Here is a 14,067-nt window from a genome sequence, read left to right as displayed (position 1 = left end):
TTGAAGTCAGCTTTTACCTCTGCCGAAAAAAAAGGAACAGGGACAACAGACCATTCTATATAGATATTACTCTCATCTTCAGTAGTGTCTTGTTGTCTTTTAAACCTCTGCAACTCTTTTTCATCAAATAATGTAATATTACCACCACAAAAAAGAAAAAAAAAGAGAAAAGAAAAAGAAAAACCAAGAACCTTGCCATGGCCATGTGACATTCCGTACAGTATCTCATACTTATAACAAAGAACGAGTCTATAGCCTTCTATAATTATAAAAAAAAGAGAGGAAAATACACCACGATATCGACGACCGTGCACCCAAAAAGGGGCAGGGCCTATAACCTTGTCTCTTGAAAGTTCTAACCATGAAATGAAAAAAGGAAACATCGTGCATATCATTCTGGCGATAGTGTTTACAGAATATTATACAAAAACCTTTTTCTTTTCTTTAGGTGCTGAGGTCTCTCTTACGGACACAGATTCCAGACTTCTCCTTGAATGAAACTTAGCTATTTCCTTCACCTGGAAGAATATTTCTTTTCAATGTCAAAACACCATTCCAAAACTTAACACCATAAATCCCTACAAAGAAAACACACACACACACACACACACACAAACACACACACACACCAACCATGACTGTAATGGTTAACACAAAGTGACCTGATGAAGGATTGATAGGAAATCAGAAGAAATGTGATATTTCACTTTCGATGATAAATATTCAAACATAAACACAGTAAATGTTGGCAACTTAGTGAAGATAGCAATTCCCTTACAATCACATAAAAGAGTCTGCCAGTTTCTTTTCTTCTTTTAGTCACTTTGCTTGTTGATGCCGATCATAAAACTGTCTCGGTGTAGCTATTAAAGCAAGAGGCATAGGTTGTACCATTTTGCTTCTTGTAGGTTGCGTCTCCGCGTAATCTGAAGCTACTTTTCAGCACGACGCAGGGAGAGAGGAGAACGTCCAACGCAATCATCGTCTCAGTCGTCCGGGCCGAAAATCTAAAGCTCCTTATTGTCTCGCCCGATAACGTTAGTATTAAAGGACAAGTTCACCTTCATAGACATGTGGGTTGAGTGAATGCAGCAATATTAGTAGAGCACATCATTGAGAGTTTGAGGAAAATCAGACAACCCGTTCAAAAGTTATGAATTTTTGAAGTTTCTGCTCACTCAAGGCTGGATGAGAAGACTACTATGGCTTGTGATTACACATGAGTACAACGATATAAAGAAAGAATAAAGAAAATTCAACATATTCTCACTTTTCTCGCATAACAAAAGAACACTTGACTTCTCTCTTTCAGAAGGCAGGGGGAATAATATTACCCTTAACATATGTCAGTAACAAGTCGAAGAAATGTGCACTTAATTCAAAAAGTAAAGTTTTGTGAAATTCTCTTTTTATTTTCTTTATATGGTTGTACGCAAATGACATCATACACTGTAGTAGTCTTCTCATCCAGCACTGACTACGCAGATACTTTAAAAATTCATAATTTTTGAACGGATTGTCCGATTTTCCCCAAACTTTCACTGATGTGTTCTACTAATAATGCTGCATTCACTCAATCCACATGTATATGAAGGTAGATTTGTCCTTTAAATGGTGGCGTGACACTGTCCTGATGTTGACACAAGGTGGCAGTGCGAATTTGAAATTTTCAGTGTAGTGCGAAGTTGACCCCGAACATGGTCAAAAGTCAATCAACATCCGAAATAATTACAGAACCTTACATACATGCACCCGAACCACACAAGAAGGGTACCGTGAAGATGTGAATTTTTATTAAGAAGCTTGCATGAAGGACAAACGAAGGAAACACAATGGTTTTTGCCGCCGCTCACTCAGCTGCACCCCCCCCCCCCCCCCAGCCTATAGAAACTCCACAGGTGTAGCAGTGTAATGCGCCCCAGAGCTTTGAGCCCGCCCCCGGTTGGCATTCCTGAAATGGCAAGAATAAGCCCCAGTCATATGTGACCCTGCGCCACAAAACCAAAAAAAAAAAAAGTCGCCAGACGTGGATAATTAGTTAATAGTCCATGGGCCAAGACCCGAAAAATGGGTTGTTGGTACCATCTGAGGTGGCACAACCTTTTTGGTGTCAGTTTGTTTGTCGGGCATAGATATGCTTATAAAGCTATGATAGCATTTCCAAATGAGTAGCTTAGTCATAATAAATGAATTTTTAACCAATTTGGTCTCGTTTTTATATCCCTATACTTCTGAATCGAAACTAAACCGCTATACAAAGAAGAGCACTGCCTTCTGTATGTCCACAGGTGTTCTGTTGTAAATGCGGTGCGCTTCTTTATTCAAGGCAGCGAAGGGAATATCCAAAGGGTTATGATGTCCACAGCTGTCACGCGGTGCGTTTAGTCTTTATCTAGACCAATGTACCGTTATCATGTCTGAAGTTCCTCATAAAAGGGATTATCTATACTGTTTTTATACTACCCTATCAACAAATACATCAGTTTTAAACAAAAATCACTCTGTCTATTTACAATAGGCCTATTATTCATTATAATGTATCGTAGTGTTCCGGTACATTGTTTTTGCATTATCTTATATGGTTGGAAGGAAATAAAGCGACATTGGCGTGCTATCAGCGTTTTCACTGTAGCGTTTTCGCCGGAAAATGATAAATGATTGAAAGATACGGTAAAATTCACGAGGAATTGCTTTTGTTGTTGTTGTTGTTTTTAGATAAAAGGATATACACTGTATCATACGCTTTGAATATTCCCTTTGCCGTCTAGAATAAAGACTAAGCGCTGTGGACATCATAACCTTTGGATATTCCCTTCGCTGCCTTGAATAAAGACTAAGCGCACCGCGTTTACAACAGAACACCTGTGAACATACCATAGAGCTGCATTTTACAGCTCTATGGAACATACAGAAGACAGTGCTCTTCTTTGTATAGCGGTTAGTTTCGATTCAGAAGTATAGAGATATAACAACGAGACCAAATTGGTTAAAAATTCATTTATTATGACTAAGCTACTCATTTGGAAATGCTATCATAGCTTGATAAGCATCTCTATGCCCGACAAACAAAATGACACCAAAAAGGTTTTACCACCTCAGATGGTACCAATATCTGGCCTGGCCCATGGACTATAAGGACAGATTCTGAAAGAGCAGACTTTAAACTTAAGTATGCTGTATAACTCAATTCAAATGAACCCTCCTAACCTATCTAAATATTGAAAAGAAAACACATACACTGGAAAAGTGTTTACTGAGAAAAGAGGCTCTAAGATATCGGATCTATTCAAGCGCTTAATCTTACCAAGCCGCGCCAGCAGTGCAATGAATGGGACGACAAACAGGATGTGAAGCTCTGCAGCATAAACAAGGAATCGAATATCAGATTGAGCTGAAACTGATCATGCTCCACTAACACATTCTATCCGGGACGGTTAATAACTTTCAACACAGCAGCATCGTCTTTTCAAAATTTATAAGAGTTGAAAGTGAAGAGTTTGTAAAGGGTTTTTAAGAAATGAATAGGGGACTCTAAGACACACCTAATCACACTACACTACAAAAAAGTGTTCTAGAAAAACTGCTAAAAACCCAATTTTCCATTCGTTTTATAAATTCAAATTTTACCATGATGAACATGAAGCCTTGCTCTTTTAGAAAATATGAAAAACTCAAGATTGACGAGGTTGACCCATCTCACCCAATTTGAGTCCTGACAAAAAATCTGGGTGTGCGACTTTTTGTTGGTTTTGTGATGCACGGTCACATATAAGCACGGATGCTCAAGGATCTACACGGCAATCCCCGGATCATGCGTGCGATGATCCGGCGAGATCCGGGATAGATTTGCCCCGAATGGAGCGTCGACCAGCATCTATGACCGTACACACGACATCAACACGGCCGCTACACGGATGAGGCCGGACTAACACGACATCTACACGGCATCTACTCGGCGCTAACACGGACCATGCCGGACAAAACCGGCAGAGCACGACGTCTACACGGACCAACACGGCAGCAACACGGACCAACACGCCAGCAACACGGACTAACACGGCACCAACACGGCAGCTACACACGTGTCACACCTGCAGACGAAAAAGCGAGCAAATTTTGAATTTTCATCAGTCTTCTTCTCGTTCTCGTCACATCAACATCGCTATTGCTTCTTGAGTAAATCATCGAAAAATTCACACATTAAACCGATATATATGTTGCAAAGGTATGGGCCATTCTCCGAAAGAGTGTAGACTTACAGTTGTACATGTGACAAAAATTCAACATCACAGGTTTCATTCATTTTTTACCAATTCAGAAAATTTAATCCCATAGGAATACATAACAATAAATGGGTGATTTTTGAAAGCGCCTTTTTTTTTTCTAGAAACACTTCCAAACGCAGAGTCCTTTTTTTACTAAGTCATGTTAAAACCACATGTCAGATACGTGATCAGAGGTAGCATCCTAGAAAATTGTTGATTGTCTGCTTATTTCTTGATTTAAAATGGCAATGCTTATGTGAAACTACAAGCTTAAAAATAAACAAACAATATGGAAACATTTTCGAGTCAGTCTTGATCTAATCTGCAATAGAAAATATCGTGATTTATAAAGTGAAGGCTAAATAGAAATCGAGAACATAGTATAATCTGCATCGGCTTTATGTTACTCTAACTTAACTTTTACCTACATTTGAATTACATCAATAATCTCATTGTTTATGTATAAAACATTATGAATAAGTATTACACTTCTCATAAGTAGAAAATGCCAGGTAACATCTCTGCCAGATTAAATACACATTGGATCAGAAGAAGACCAGTGTGTTAACGGATCTGACGCATTCTGGTTCCGTTAGCGTGTACGTTTCAGACCCAACGCCAATCATGCCAATAAATTCATTTTAAGTTGTAAGAACATCAAAATGTGACTATTTTAGTTAAAACACCGCACTTCTAATCGTAAAGAATGATCTCGTCATAGACAGAAGATTAGATAACTCTTCAATCATGTCAATAAAACTTTGAGATATACATGAAATACGAGAACCAAACAAACAAAAATCCACAATATCTTTTTTATAAAGTTCAAAAATTTGTAATTACACGGACAGTAAAAATGAAATTGGAAAAGATTTCTATGCAAATAATACACATGAATTCAATTTTCCTTTGTACCTGTCTGTAATGAATTAGGCCTCACGAATCGATAAATGATGGTAACGCATCTGAAAAGCATTTATGTTCACTGACACATTTAAATACTGATTTACATCAAACCCCGATCACTGAAATATGCGATTCGAAAACCTGATCTTTTTTAACCTTTATGGAGATAAGATGCAAAATTACAATAAATAGAGGTAGACCGTTCACGTAGTCTCGTTTGCTGGGAAGTTGACAACATAAGGCGAGTAACAGACTTAGTTAGCCCTCAAAAATCCCGGTAAGTTGATTTTTACAGACAAAAAGTTATTGTAATTACAAAACACACAAACACACACACACAAGCACACAACAAAGTAGAAAAATAATGGATTTGGAACGTATATCTGACCGCCCTTTTGGTAAATGCCATAATTCTAAGCGATAGTACAGTTCTGGCTTAGATGAGGATTCAGGTTTTAACTTTTTGCAAGATAATCGAAATCCACTTATACGACCTACTTCCAAGAGCATACAATTCTAAGAGGAATTAAAAGTTTGTTTCATGAAATTCGGTTTAGAAAATGGCTGAGATGTCTCAGATAAATTAAAAGAAAGATGTCCAAATAAAAGTAGATGGGACATCATATTTTGTTAGGACCTCTTTCTTTTACTGTATTGTGCATATCTCGACCATTTCAAAACCGATTTTCATAAAACTTTTAATCCCTCTTAGAACTGCATGTTCTCTTGGCAAGTCTCAATTTGACTCTTTTGCAGTTCAAGTTGGCAGCTTAGCAGCTTCAATCTCATCTCGTCATCCATGGTGATGCAGCGCCTGTGGCAGCAGAGAGAAGTGAGATGATGTTGAAATCTCCCCCAATTTATAGGGAAGTCGAGTGGGTCCGTGTGATCTTGATGTGATAAAAAAAAAGTGATGGACTGCCAAGCACACTCCCGGCACATACACGGTCGTTCCAGGCATCAACACGGACCTTCCCGGCATCTACACGGCAGCAGCACGGACCACCCCGGATTGCTCTGCCAACACGGCAACCCCCAGATGACGCCGGATGCTTTTGACATCCAAAGGTTGCCGTGTTGGCCTCCCGGATGTCCCCAGACATACACGGATGTCCAAGGCGTCAACACGAATATCCAACGCGTCAACACGGATCTCTCCCCAGATCACCCCGGATCTGAGGTACGGGGTGATCCGGGATGTATATGTGACGGGGGCTATACGCGCCTCCCCGGGCCCTAACCACTATCTATGTGTTTAGGGCAAGTTGCCTCCCCTCAGACTGGATCAGCAAAGAATGAGTGCTCCTTCCGTACCTACCCTTAAAATGTGAAGCGCAATCTATATCTAATGTGAGATCAGACGTCGCCCTTCCGAAATTCTCCACCTAATCTAATCTGGGCCCCGTTTCAAAATTTACCATCGCAAAGCTACAACCTTACAATTTAGGCATCAATATCACGATTGCTAAGCAACAACTTTACCATTTAGGCATCAACTTCACAATTGCAAAGCAACAATTTTACCATTCAGGTGACAGTTTTACAATTGCAAGGCAACAACTTTACCATTTAGACACTAACTTAGAATTGCAAAGCAAGAACTTCACAATTGCAAGGCAGCAAGTTTCCCATTTAGGCAACAAGCTTGTAATTACAAACCAACAAGTTTACCATTTAGGTAACAATTTACAATCGTATCGACAGCTTTACCATTAAGACAACAACTTTACAATTCAGGCATTAATTTCACGATTGCAAAGCAACAGCTTTACAATTGTAGAGCAACGACTTTACCATTAAGGAAACAACTTTACGATTTAGGTGACAGCTTCATAATTGCAAAGCAACAACTTTACAATTTCGGCATTAAAAATGCGATTGCAAAGCAGGAGCTTTACAATTGCAGAGCAACGACTTTACTGTTTAGACACAAACTTTGAAATCGCAAGGCAACAACTTTTTGATTGTCACTTTACCATTAAGGCAACAATTTTACTATTGCAAACAACAACTTTCCCATCTAGGCAACAATTTAGCAATCGCAAAGCAACAACTTTACCATTTAAACACCAACATTAAAATCGCAAATCGACAATTTTACCATTTAGGCAACAACTTTACAAGTGTTACTTTACCATTAAGGCAACAATTTTGCAATTGCAGAGCAACAACTTTACCATTTCACAATTGCAAAGCAACAACTTTACCATTTAGACACTAACTTTACAATTGCAAAGCAGCAAGTTTTCCATTTAGGCAACAAATTTGTGATTTCAAAGAAACAAGTTTACCAATTAGACACCAACTTTAAAATCGCAAAGCAACAGCTTTACCACTTAGACACCAACTTTAAAATTGTAAAGCAACAATTTAGCATTTAGACAACAACTTTACAAATGCAAAGCAGCAAGATTGCCATTTAGGCAACAACTTTACCATTTAGACATTAATTCTACGATTGCAAAGCAACAACTTTACCATTTAGACATTAATTCTACGATTGCAAAGCCACAACTTTACCATTTAGACATTAATTTTACGATTGCAAAGCAACAATTTTACAATTACAGAGCAACGACCTTACCATCAAGGCAACAACTTTACATTTGCAAAGCAACAACTTTACAATTTAGACACTAACTTTACAAATGCAAAGCAGCAAGTTTACCATTTAGGCAACAAAATTGCGATTTCAAAGCCACTAGTTTACCATTTGCACACCAACTGTCAAATCGCAAAGCAACAACTTTTTAATTACAGGACAACAACTTTGCAATTTCAAGGCAACAAATATGCGATTTCAAAGCCACAAGTTAACCATTTAAAATCGCAGAACAACAGCCTTACCATTCAGGCAACAACTTTATAATTGCATAGCAATTTTTTTTTTTGCAATATTGATTGCAAAGCAATAATTTTACCATTTATAAAACAACTTTATAATTGCATAGCGACATCTTTACAATTGCAAGGCAGCACCATTTTTGCAATTGCAAAGCAAAAACCTTACCATTTGGGCAACAACTTTACAATTGCAAAACAACAACTTTACTTGACTATCTTGGCAACAACTTAACAATTGCAAAGCAAAAACTTTACCATTCCGACTTCAATTTTGAAATTGCAAAGCGACAACTTTACTTTTGAGGTAAGTTACCATTTAGGGAACAAGTTTTTACAATTGCAAAGAGACAACTTTTCCATTTAGGCAACAACTTTATAATTGCAAAGTTGCAACTTTACTTTTATGAATCTGATATAAACTCGATTTGCTGTGGTGTTCCCTAGGCTCCCTCTTAGGTCCTCTTTTATTCATTTTATACATCAATGACTTCCGGAACTCATCCTCTCTGCTGTCTTTTCTTGTGTTCGCAGATGATACTAGTCTCTTTTATTCTCACTCAGATTCTTATGTTTTGCTCGATTCTTTGAATAATGAACTTAAAATGTTGATGTTTGAGTGGATTCAGGCAAATAAATTGTCGCTTAACATAAATAAGACCAATTATATGGTTTTCAGTAGCACAATAAAATCTCTTCAAGGTTTAGTTTTAATGAACTGTTTACAGTTTAATCAAATAGATTCAACAAAAGTTTTAGGTATTTATATTGACAGTAACCTTTCATGGAAGGTACATGTTGATTATTTATTTATATTGTTGTGCAAGAATGTTGGAATTGTTCACAAACTGAAATATCTCTTCCCAAAGCCAATATTGCATTCTCTTTATACAACTTTATTATTACCTTACTTGAACTACGGGATATTAGCCTGGGGGAATTGCTCAAAGACTAAAATTGATTCGTTATTTTTGGTTCAGAAAAAGGCCTTGCGGATTATAAATCGAGGACAATTTTTTGATCACACTGATGAATTGTTTGTTTCAAGTATATTGTTAAAAAAATTCTGTGTTGGAATTGTCAAGTATAAGTTGAATACTGGTGACCTTCCTGGTATATTTTCTTCAATGTTTGTGAAAAACAGTGATATTCATACTTACCCTACAAGACACCGTGAATCCTATTATTTTTCCCCTGTTCGTACAGCTTTAGCCCTTTAGACAATTACATCGACCGGCCTTTCTTTCTGGAATGAATTAGATTCGGTTCGGTTGCACTCAAGTTCTTTAAGCTCCTTTAAGAAAAAATGTCGAAGCCAATTTTCTAAAATCCTATGTTTAATTATTTTGCCGTAATCACTTGAAAAAATTTTACATACTCAAATGATGCCTCGCTCGGATGACTTCATTAGTTTGATCAACTTGCTACTTTTCTTAGCATTTATACCATAAGTTAATCATAAACATTATATACTATACTTTGTACATCCCGTAAACTTTGTAATATTCTCGATATCTTGTATTTTGCATGTTACGTCACTTCTGACATTGATATACTGTACTAAAACCCTATGTTACATTTTTGGAGCCCACATCCTACAATCTTTGCTTTTTAGTGGGTTCCTCATATTACACGTCAATTATAAATGTCCTTATACATTTGTGCATTATTGGTTCAAAGTGATCATTGTGTGAAAAACATTTCTGCTTCAAATCAAATGGAATATAAAACTTGTATGAAATGTGGAATATGGAACATGAATAAATAAAAGGCAGCATCTTTTTAATCATTGCATTGCAAAGTAACAACTTAGCAATTATAAAGCAACAGCTTCATCATTTAGCCAGCTACTTCACAATCGCAATACAACAACTTTACCATTTAGGCAATAACTTTATGTTGCAAAGCAAAAATCTGTTTTTGGCACATGCATGTTCGGTGCGTATGTGCAAAAAGTATAGTGCCTGCGTGTCCTTAACCTTTTGAGTGACTTGCGAATGGGGACACAATGATATATGCTAAGAGTTATGCCAAGAAACGTTATGTACTGAGCAAAACGAGGTGTGCAAAATTTGGCCCGCACCGGAAGTACCCGAGTCCCGGAAGTGCACTAAATCTTGACGAAAAAGCCACATTCGGGTACTTTTTACGTCATTGGCGATAGCGAGAATTGAAGAAAAAAAAATCTCGTGATAAGTGGACAATATCTATTAAAAGACGGACATAATAAATGGGCAGTACCTACGTCGGATACATCACATTGCATCCAAGTGTGCTACTCGATGGTACTCGAGTCAGATTTTGAAGAGTCCTCAGGACTGATGTTTCCTTCCTAAAACATCTCATTAATTTTACAGCAGATGATTTAAATAGACACATCGACATCGTCACTCTTGTGGCCCAGTCCAATGGCGGATCCAGAGGGCGTGCGCCCCATCTTTATTTCTTGTTAGATAAAGAAATAAAAAAGAAAAATGGGGGTGCGTTTGCCCTCTTTAATTTTGCAAAGGCGCCTCCCCTTACGGAATTCCTGGATCCGCCCCTGTAGCCTGTGATCAAGCAGTGATTTGGAGCAACCATCCAGGCAAAGATTAGTGGAGTACACATTTCAGAGTCCTTCTTTATCATTATTATTATCATCAATATTGTTATCATTGTTATTATTATAATTCATGTTTTATCACTTGCAGCAATGAAATTGCCGAATAATTATTATTCATAACAGACAAGCATACATATACAAACAGCTGACAAATATAACAAAACGGTATATTACCGCATGTACTATACAGATACAACCACAAAATCACATTTCATTGTAGATATAGGGTAAGATTGCTAAGAAGACATAAAATTGTTGATCAACCAATATTATCCTCCTACCGGGTACCCATTTATTCTCCTCGGTAGAGAGCAGCAATGTGAACAAAGTGCTTGGCTGAAGGGTAAAATTTATGTCGAGCTTCGCTGGGCTCGAACACGCGAACCAAAATCACGCCGATTTGGTTCAGAGACGTGTTCTCTGACCCATTACACTCGGCCACGACACCCCCATAACATTAAGTGTTTTGTGTGTGTCCGTCCGTCCGTGCGTGCGTGTGTATCTGTCTGCCTGTGTGTGTTTTCGGGCGTTCGTGAGTCGATTGCTTTTTCATTATACAATAGAAAAAAAAAACAAGAATATTTTGAATTTAGTTTATACTTTCTTAACTGTCCATGCATGACGTCACAAAATGTTGCAGTCTTCTCGTCCTTGCGACAGCGGTACTATAGAATTCATTAACTTTTTTGAACGGATTGAAAAAATTTTCTTAACCATCACCGATGTATTCCCCTGACGTTGCTGCATTCACTCAATCCACTTTAATTTTTAATTTGAGTTTCACACGCAGCGGCATTTGGAGACCAAAACCTGAGACAAATCTATGCCATTGCATTGACAACATAAAGTTTGAAAAACCCCATGAATCACAGCTATTTCATTCTATCTGGTCTTAGTGACATTTCATTTCATGACTACAGGTCACATGAACAACGAAGCAGCAGAAAATAAATCTGAATCCATGCTAATTACATTTGTTTTTCTCTACAGAGGTACTTTAGTCATTCATTTCCAAAACTATACATCGAGCGATTCCTTGTTTAAAACAAATATTGATTATTGTTGAATTAGAATATGATATTAAGCTACTTCAGTTTTTGTCAAAACTTGGTAAGTTGAATAGTCACATCTATTTTTCTCAAAACTTAGTAAGTTGAATAGCCATTTCAAGCGAAGTATAAGTTGAATATTTGCTGCTGCAATGTGGCTTTGGCAATTCATCATCTTAATTGGACTATTGGCGTCGTTGATTATTAGCAATTGTCGTGACGGAGAAAAAACTAATACTCCTTTGATATGGTATAGCAGACTTCATGTTAATGTGAACTGACGCAAATCATCCTGGACGTCCTCAACAACTTTCAGTGGGTAATTACAGTTAATGCGTGTCAGTTATGGCAGTCTACGTGATATCACTTGACTATTGAATGTTCACCACACTCGTGTATCATAACCGTCTTCTGTAACTTTTGTTTTGGTATAATTACGTACATCGTTTATGTCCAGGGGTCAAGTTCCTTTGAAATACTTTAAAGAACATCCTTCCTATTGGTTATATCGTAGGATTACTATCAAGACTTGGCCATTAGACACTTCTTGCGAAATGGAACTCAGAGACTGAAAATTATTTTGCAGTATCTAATTATCTAAAACACTTACCAATAAAAAAAAAACCACACGTCTGCGTTTGCAATGTTCTAACTATACGAGAAGAATGTAAATTTCAACAAAAACTGCCTGAAAATATAACATAAGATTTGTAACTGTTAAAAACACGATTAAAAACACAAACGCGCACAAACACATACAAACAAACACACACACTCAGAACCACATATTCAATTATTTTCTCCGTCTGAGATATCTAGTTTTCCCATCTGAGAAACGTCGCACGAAACCTCTCAAGAATTTTTTGACAAGGTAGTACACACCATATAAAGTGGCGATGTTACTGTCGGATTCGCTTCTTCTCTGACAATTAAAGGCATTATTTACTATTAGATGAAAAAAAAAATCAGCTTTAGTGCTTCAAAATAGTTCTTAAATGTGAGTTCGATAGAAACAACCAATGTAAAAATGTTAATCCGTATAATCAATGTTAAATATTATCAAATATACAAAATGTGAACAACAGTTATGATAAGATCACTCATAACCTAAACCGTCTACAGTTATGGTTTATTGAGAAAATAGGGATATCTCCTTTTTTTACATAGTAGGATGTGTTGTGATACAAGTGACCCACACATATGCATCATAATCTGAGAACTCGAACATTTTTTTTAAATCACTGCTCCTCATGGTAAACAATACCTTTAATGAAGGCGTGAGTGACCGTGTAGTACAGATGTACTATACTATACGAGTGAGTGCATGAATGCTGGGAATGATATTGAACGAATAAAACAGGGCATGCGCAGTACTTCATAATTTGCGCTTATGATTTTCGCTTACAATGAGAATAGGCATGTCGCTACAATGAATTCCGAGAAGCATTGCACCATTTTATTTAGCACAACTGGACTGAGGGGTTGTGGACTGTTCAGCTGCTTATTCGGCACAATGATTGTCACATTGCACTTGATTCGCCAGCGCTGACGGTGGATTTTTGAGTTACCCTAACCTTTGGCAAACTCAACAACTACACCAAGACAGAGTTTGGTGTATGTGACTCTGGAATTTATATTGAGCCTCTGTGTTTGAAGTGGTGAGTTTATTCTCTCCTAGACTTCGCCTCGACATTGGATCATGCATAGTTTTGTTCTGTAGGCATTTTGCCAGGACTCTGTATTATCATTAAAGTCATTTTTTTAGTCTGGTAGGAATGGGGGGTCCCCATGCACCCTCCTAACACATTTTTTGAACTTACTTTTTTGTAACCCTTAGGGTGTCTAGTTAATGAATTTTTTTTGTTCCCAAGAAAAAAATCGTGTCCCATGGGGGTCATTGGCGGCCATTTCGGCAGCCATCTTGGATTTTTAGGGAAAATCATTAATTTCCATAACTTTTGAACTACACGGCATAAAATTACAAATAAAGCATTTCTTCAGGGTAAATGTGACATGAGGAATCGATTGAAATGGTTATTTACATGATCAAAGCAAGTTTGAAACAAGAAAAGCCTAAAAATATGAAAATTTCAGTGTCATTTACACCGAAAAATACCCAAATAGTTTAACTTTTGAATTACACAACATACAGGGACAAATAAAACATTTCTTCAGAGTTAATACCGCATGAGGAATCGTTTGCGATAGTTACTTACATGATTAAAGCAAGTTTCATACAAGAAAAGTCCAAAAATGCGAGAAAAACCATTGTCGTTTACTCTAGAAATTGCCCAAATAGTCCACATACATACGTGTACATGACAATCTCATACCCCATAAGAGTGACTAACCACTTTGTCTTAGCAGTCTGGTAGGAATGGGGGGGGGGGGTCCCCATGCACCC

General features: G+C 37.4%; 1 protein-coding gene across 1 annotated transcript in view; it reads left to right on the top strand.

Annotated features, from left to right (window-relative positions):
- The first annotated feature begins 13,120 nt into the window (after positions 1–13,120).
- Positions 13,121–14,067, top strand: part of LOC139726470 (epithelial sodium channel subunit gamma-2-like) — a 38,353-nt gene continuing 37,406 nt past the window's right edge. Inside the window, exon 1 of the mRNA XM_071637425.1 lies at positions 13,121–13,321. The gene's annotated coding sequence lies outside the window, so the exon portion shown is untranslated. The remainder of the gene's footprint in view (positions 13,322–14,067) is intronic.

Source organism: Diadema antillarum, unplaced genomic scaffold (assembly GCF_040938485.1).
Source record: "Diadema antillarum isolate AM-2024a unplaced genomic scaffold, OU_Dant_1.0 seq00000085_RagTag, whole genome shotgun sequence".
Classification (NCBI taxonomy): Eukaryota; Metazoa; Echinodermata; class Echinoidea; order Diadematoida; family Diadematidae; genus Diadema; species Diadema antillarum.
This window is presented reverse-complemented; position numbering and strand designations above follow the sequence as displayed.